This window comes from Prunus avium, chromosome 2 (genome assembly GCF_965620075.1).
Source record: "Prunus avium chromosome 2, drPruAviu1.hap1.1, whole genome shotgun sequence".
NCBI lineage: Eukaryota > Viridiplantae > Streptophyta > Magnoliopsida > Rosales > Rosaceae > Prunus > Prunus avium.
In genome coordinates this window covers 767638-775000 of record NC_142285.1, presented here as the reverse complement: position 1 = coordinate 775000, position 7363 = coordinate 767638, and the positions used below count along the sequence as shown (strand labels likewise).

The following is a 7363-nucleotide window of genomic DNA, read 5'->3' as shown; positions in this document are numbered from 1 at the left end:
TAAAATAGCTTTCTTATATTTTTAGCTAAATTTTTGCTAAGAAATAGAGAGCATCATTGCGGATGCTCTAAGTTGATACCCATAAGGTGACTGGGGTTCAATTGGACATGCATCCATTAATGTAATTGAAGACAAGCGAGGAGAGAGAAACTGAGAGGAAGGAAGGCAAATAGAGGGATGGGGCGGCGACTAGTGGAGGTAATGCTGGGTTCGGGGTGGGTTGTGGTTGGTTGCTGTACAATCATCTATTTCTTCGATTTTTTAATTCTTTTTTAGGGAGATGAGATATGAGGAAATTGAACAATTGAGATTATGATTACGATGCTGCTGTTAAGGAAGAAAAATGAAAAAATTTGAATGTGAAAACAAACACCAGATGTAAAATAAGATTGTCGTTTGTATATGAGAGAGATGGACGAAGGAATAGAAATAGAGGAGGAGGTGGCGATGGCGGCCAAGGGTAATTGCATCTGGGTTGGGGTGGGAGAGTTCATTCTTTTTTTCGTTTTTTAAATTTCATTCTAAAGGGTAAAATCGGATGTCAAAGTCTAGCTGTCCAAAAAGTATTTATTTTCTTTTAAAAAATGACACGTGGCAAATTTTAAAAAGGAGTATCACCAGCCGACTTGGTGGTACGGTACTATTCTATAATGGGATGCAAATGCAATAATCAATATCTATCATGGAATAATATTTATCTATATAAGTATATATGGAATGGAACATTCATTTCTTTTTCATTTATAATTAAATTATAATCTATCTAGTCTAACACACTGCAAGAGATCTCAAGCAGGAAAACAAGGGCAGTTTTGTCAATTGCTATGCCGTCACTGCAGGTGTCTGATGAAGAAGGAGGCTCTGCAACTGCAAACTTGCCTTGTGCGGAGAACACCGAGAAAATCCAGTCAAAATCATCATCATCATCTTATCATTCTCGCAGAGTGTTTAATTACTACAAGGAGATACTAATAAATATCATGAAGGGTATCAGTCTTCTTATCATTGTTAATCATATTGACCGCCAGCAGCAAGACACTCCTTATCATTGTTAATCATATTGACCGCCAGCAGAGAATCAGACTCAATCACAAGAGGCACAAAAGACGCATCCAAAGCAAAAGAGATACCAGTCTTAAGAGCATACAGCTCAGTAGCAAGGATGGATATCATACTGGGAGCGCGCATAGCCATAGCCCCAACCAAATTTCCCTGAGAGCACAAACAATTGCACCAGCTCCCCTGGCTCTGGTCTCCAAATCAGCAGCCCCATCCACATTCAACTTAAAACATCCTGCAATAGGAGGGTACCACTTAACATCACGAACTGGCGAGGATAAACTCTTATGATTGACAACAAGAGATCTTTTAACTTCATCATCATAGTCCTTCGCACGTTGAACCAAAACTCTGGGAGGTGTGGGCTGGGAGCCATACAACACCCCATTCCTTTCATTCCACAGCAACCACACCGTGATCGCAAAAAGGGACTGCTTATCAGGAGGAATAAGATCCCATGCAGCAATTAACCAATTTCTAGTGTCAGTCAGATTGAGTTGCAAAAATGCACAAGGAAAATCTAACGCCTCCCACACCGATATACAAACAGTGCAACCCACCACGGCATGCAATGTAGCTTCATACACAGCATTACAACGAAAACATACCGCCTCCTGTGTAATATGGCGCCGAAACAACACTTCCTTTGTAGGGAGGATATTTTGTGCCAGCCGCCATAAAAAGTGAAGGATTTTTTTCGGCACTTTCAGCTTCCACAAATGTTTCCAGAGCTTCAAGGAGGAAGAAGAAGGACCAGCGATACTACCAACCGACAGCTCCTCCAACCTCTTATACTCCAGCGCTGCCCAATAACCGCTTTTAAAAGAATATCTCCCATTTGCAGCAAAATGCCAGATTCTCTGATCCAATGTATCACCCATTAAAGGGACAGAGAGAATAGTTTCAGCTTCTGGAAATGAGAAGGTATCATAGATCTTGGCCACATCCCACCGACCGCTTGCGGTGATAAGAGCACTAACTCAGGACTCAGGAGGAAGTGTTTGGACAGATTGAACAGTGAAAAATCTATCATGAGGCACCCAAGGATCACCATAGATATTAACCAAGCGTCCATCGCCAATTCGCCACCTAAGCCCCAACCGAAGCAAATCACGGCCCCAAAGTAAGGATTGCCAAGTAAACGATGGTAACGAACCATCCAAGGCATCGAGAAAATCAGAGGTTGGAAAGTAGCGGGCCTTTAGCATACGCGCAATCAAAGAATTTGGAAACTCCTGCAAACACCAACCTTGTTTGCAAAGTAGTGCTTGATTAAAGCTTATCAATTCTCTGAAGCCAAGCCCCCCGTCAGATTTGTGTTGACACATGAACTTCCAATTCTTCCAGTGAATACCTTTACCGTCACTTTTAGACCACCAATATTGAGCAATAATGCCTTCGATTTCACGACAAAGGCCGACAGGCAACCGGAACACACTCATAGAGTACGATGGAATTGCCTGACACACTGCTTTAATAAGTACTTCTTTTCCAGCCTGGGACAGAAGCTTGCCTTGCCAACCATTCACCTTATTCCACACACGATCCTTAACAGTACGAAATAATTTCTTCTTATCTTTCCCGACGATGGTAGGAAGGCCCAAGTAACGTTCATGACACGGAACAATAGGCACAGACAGCAAGTAACGTTCATGACACGGAACAGTAAGTAAACAAGGGAGGCAAATACATGCCCAATTTCATACATATACATGCCCAATTTACTTACTTCTTTTGCTTAGTTTCTTATAATTTTGAGTTATTTGCCTCCCTTTGTGTGTTTTGTAGGCCAAAAGAGCAAGAGAGCATAATTCATGCAATTCATGCATGTTAAGGCCTAATTTGGATGAAGAGAAGAAGAGCTTAAAGACAAACTCATTTTGGCTACAGCCCCCTGCCAGTCCAGTTCCGTAGGTCATATTGCAAGCTTCGTTTCAGCAACCTACATAGCTCGGATGAGGCAACAGTCTTCATGAAAGTTGTTCCAATGGGTGTGTACTATAACATATCCAAAATTCAGCCCCATTGGATAAATCTGGAGTCCGTCACCTAGCAAACACAGAACCATGCTCAGGATGGATTTTGTCAGCGAGCAAACTGAGTTAGCAATTTGTTTCGGCCTTAACTTCCTCCTCCGAGCTTGGATTGGGCCAATACTTGTGTGGTTGGATCATACACATTCTGAACTTCACAATGGACATCTTAAAGTCTTCATTTGATTCAGCCTAGCCCAAGTTGTAAGCCCTTGAAGTTTCTGGTCATGCTGACCTCAGGATGAGCTGGTTGGAAGCTTGGTCATGGTGAGCTAGGCATGAGCTATTGTAGCTGGTTGGAGGCTTGGTCATGGTGACATGAAGATGAGCTAGGGCTGCTGGTGGGATTTATTGCTGAAGTGCATCAACCAATTCAGATTTTATAATGCAAGTGTTGTATGCATTAGTGAAGTGCATCAACCAATTCATCTTTTATAATGCAAGTGTTGTATGCATTAGCCATATTGAATTCAGATTTATCACTCCCCTCTCCTTATAAATACCACATCCATTCCACATTCAAGACACAACAAATCCTGAGATTCACAACCCCCACAATTCACTCCAACCATCCTCAAACACTCTCACAATCCCAAACACTCCAACAATCACCAAAACAACTCCAGCAAACTTCTATTCCATTTCCCTACGAATTTCATCTTCCTTAGCCATCACCACTCACTCAAACTCATCCCAAATCACCTCCATATCCTTCATACATCTTTCTAGAAGTGGGGAAGCTCTTGGAGAAGCATTAGAAGTGGAGAAGCACTTGGAGAAGCCTTGGACACCACAAGAACTTCAGAAAAAGGGTTTTTCTACTCTTATTGCATTCATTATGTTTTCTCATTTCTGTTCAAGTCTCTTTTCCATTATGAGTAGCTAAATCCATAACTAGGGCTTCGATGTAACCTAACATGAATATTCTGGGTTTATAAGTTTGGAGTTTCAAGTTTGATTCATGATTCATGTTCTTATTCATTATGCTTATAAGTTAACATGCTTGTTTGAATGATTGATCACCATTAGAACTTGTTTGTTAACTATCTTGGTTTGAATTAAGAGTATACACCATGCTTTAATTCTAATTGAACTATGAATAGGAAGAGTATGTATGGACATTCGACAACAGGGATTAGATACATACTTGGTTGTTTAAAATGTTCTTCTATGCTTAATGGGTTCCTAATGCTTAATTTTAGGTTAGACAACAAATGATCAAATTAGGGAATTAGGAACACAAGGTTAGGACCAAACACCATGGCCTAATCATACTTTAGCTAGAATCAATCTTTGAATCTGAATTAGACTTGTTACTTGAATCTTTATAACCCAGAATTGAATTGTTATGGTGAATCGAATGCCCTAGTCTCCAAACCTGTGTTTTAACTTTCAAAACCACCCTTTGTTACTTTTGTTTACTTGCTTTCCGTTGCAATTTCAGTTTGTTCATTTCTTTCTATAATCACAAGCATTCTCACTTCAAAGTTCATTTTAATCTTGCTGCATTTGTTTTCAAACTCACTCTTGCTTTAAATTCTGTTTTAGATTTAACTTCCTAACTTCTTGAATTTGGTAATCTAAAGTACATAACTAATTTGAACTTCTCAGTCTTCGTGGGTACGACCTCGTACTTGTCTTGCTATACTACTAATTGCCCCGTACAATTGCGAGTTAACATATTATTAACAACAAATTTTGGCGCCGTTGCCGGGGACTGAACGAAAGTTCTTCCCTGGTTATGTGCCCAAGGTTACCCTATTCTTTTTAGTGTTTCTAATTAATCTAATTTTCTGTTTCAGGTAGTTTATGTCTAAAAATCCATTACTTGAACAAGTGAGGTCTTCGTTCCAACGTTCTAGATCTTTGAACGCAGGACCATCATTGCAACCCAGACGAGTGACCTCTGAAATTCAGAATCGTCTAGAAAGGGAGTTGTCAACTGCAAAAGAGCAAGCTCTTGCTACATTTACAAGTCTTGCTCTCCACATTGAACTTCCCGGTTCTTCACTTTCAAATTCGGAAACAAGTTCAGACCAAGAAGAAGAAGAAATGATGGCTGCCATTGAGTTCATGGGAGAACTTGATATCCCAACAATTCCAGCATCTCCTTCAAGCATTTTGCTGCCCACTGTAGCTCGAAATTATGAGCTTAAATCTTCTCATCTTAATATGCTGCCTTCCTTTTATGGTTTACCTAATGAAGATCCATTGACTCATATAAAGGATATTTTTAATGTTGTGAGTTCTTTTCCCTTGACAGGTGTGACAGAAGATCAACTTCGAATGAGAGTGTTTCCATACACTTTAAAGGATAAGGCGAAGTATTGGTTGAATTCTTTGAAGCCTGGTTCACTCACTACATGGTCTGCCATTCAAAAGAAGTTCCTGGAAAAATACTTCTCCACACAAAAGACCGACATGCTTAGGGACAAGATCTTGTTATTTGCACAGCAAGATGATGAATCGTTTTGTGAAGCATGGGAGAAATTCAATGGGTTGCTCAACCAATGTCCTCATCATGGGATTCCATTGAAGCTTCAAATGCGTATGTTTTATAAAGGACTAACCCCTTCTAGTCATAATATAGTCACCAATTTTGCAGGTGGTTCTTTTAAAACCAAAACTCCAGAAGAAACGTACGAACTCTTTGAGGAGATAGCAATGGAGACCCAACATACGGATACAAGAGGTAAACGTGTTATTAGTGGTTCTAATGATGCTTCTAGTGTGCAGATTTCAAAACTGGAACAAAAGCTAGATACTCTTCTTGCATTAAACTCAAGAAGCCCTCCGAAGGAAGTGTGTAGCATTTGTGAATCTCATGACCATGCTACCACAGCTTGTCCACTTGGGGCTGGATATCCAGAATTTGTGCAAGAGCAAGCTAAGTTGGTAAATTCCTACAACCAAGGTCCAAGAAATGATCCATACTCTCAAAGTTATAATCCAGGTTGGAGGAATCATCCAAACTTTTCATGGAGAAATACCCAGAATCAAGCAAATCCCCCTTCATTCCAAAGGCCACAACAATCATCATCATCATTGGAAGATATAGTGAAGCAGATGGCAATCAACCAATCCAATTTTCAGCAAACTACACAAGCTGCCATCTCCAAATTGGAAGTCCAATTAGGCCAAATAGCTGCTGAAATAACTCAAAGAGTGCCTGGGAAATGGCCAAGCCAAACTGAGATCAATCCAAAGAACCCAGAAGCCAAGGCCATTCATGTGCTCAGATCAGGTAAGATCATTGATAATAAAGATGATTCTAATCTTTCAAATGATGTTGTGATTGTAGAAGATAAAGACGAGGAGACCATGGCTACGGAAGGAGAACAACTCAAAACTTCTCAATCTGCTCCTAAGGCCAAATCAGATTCTCAGAAATCCGATCAATTCCAATTGCATAAAAGGGATGACAAATTTGTGCCACCACATCTTCAAGAAGATAGATACGTGCCACCCGCTCCATATGTTCCACAGATTCCATTTCCAGGCCGTCTTAAGAAAGCAAAGCAAGATAAGGCTTTTAAAGAGATTTATGATATTTTGAGTAAAGTTAATATCAATTTGCCTTTGCTTGATCTTATTGAACAGATTCCTGCATATGGAAAATTCATCAAGGACTTGAAAACTCACAAGCTCAATTTCGCTCCAAATGAAGGAGTAAAGCTCGACCAGAATGTAAGTGCTGTATTGCAAAGGAAGCTTCCACCAAAACTAGATGATCCTGGCAGCTTTGACATTCCCATTAACATTGGAGGCAAGAAGGTTGGAAGAGCCATGTTGGACTTGGGAGCAAGCATCAATGTTTTGCCATATTCAGTTTATCAAGAGCTTGGCTTAGAAGGGATGAAGAAGACTTCAATGCGACTTGAACTAGCTGATCATTCTATAAAATATCCAAAAGGTATTGTAGAAGATATTCTAGTTCAAGTTAATACACTAATTCTCCCTGCTGATTTTGTAGTGATGGACATGGAAGACAATCCAAATGGAGATTGTGTTGATCCCATTCTCCTAGGCAGACCATTCATGGCCACTGCAGACACAATCATCAAAGTGAAAGATAGCACCCTCTCCATGACTGTTTTGGGTGAAACTGTTGAATTTAAAATGCTTAATGCTCTATCTCAACCTTCTATCTCTCTTGATTCTTGCTTTTCAATTGATGTTGTGGATCATGAGGTTTCTTCCAAAATTTTGCAGAGAAAGTCTAATGATGCTCTAGAAGCTGTCTTAACACAAGAAGAGGAAGATCTTTGTGA

At 40.1% G+C, this 7363-nt stretch overlaps 1 non-coding gene across 1 annotated transcript; it reads right to left on the bottom strand.

Annotated features, from left to right (window-relative positions):
• Nucleotides 1-5513: 5513 nt before the first annotated feature.
• Nucleotides 5514-5620, bottom strand: LOC148296186 (small nucleolar RNA R71). The gene has a single exon (XR_015834157.1). It is a non-coding gene; the product is annotated as a small nucleolar RNA R71 (small nucleolar RNA).
• Between the last annotated feature and the right edge of the window lie 1743 nt (nucleotides 5621-7363).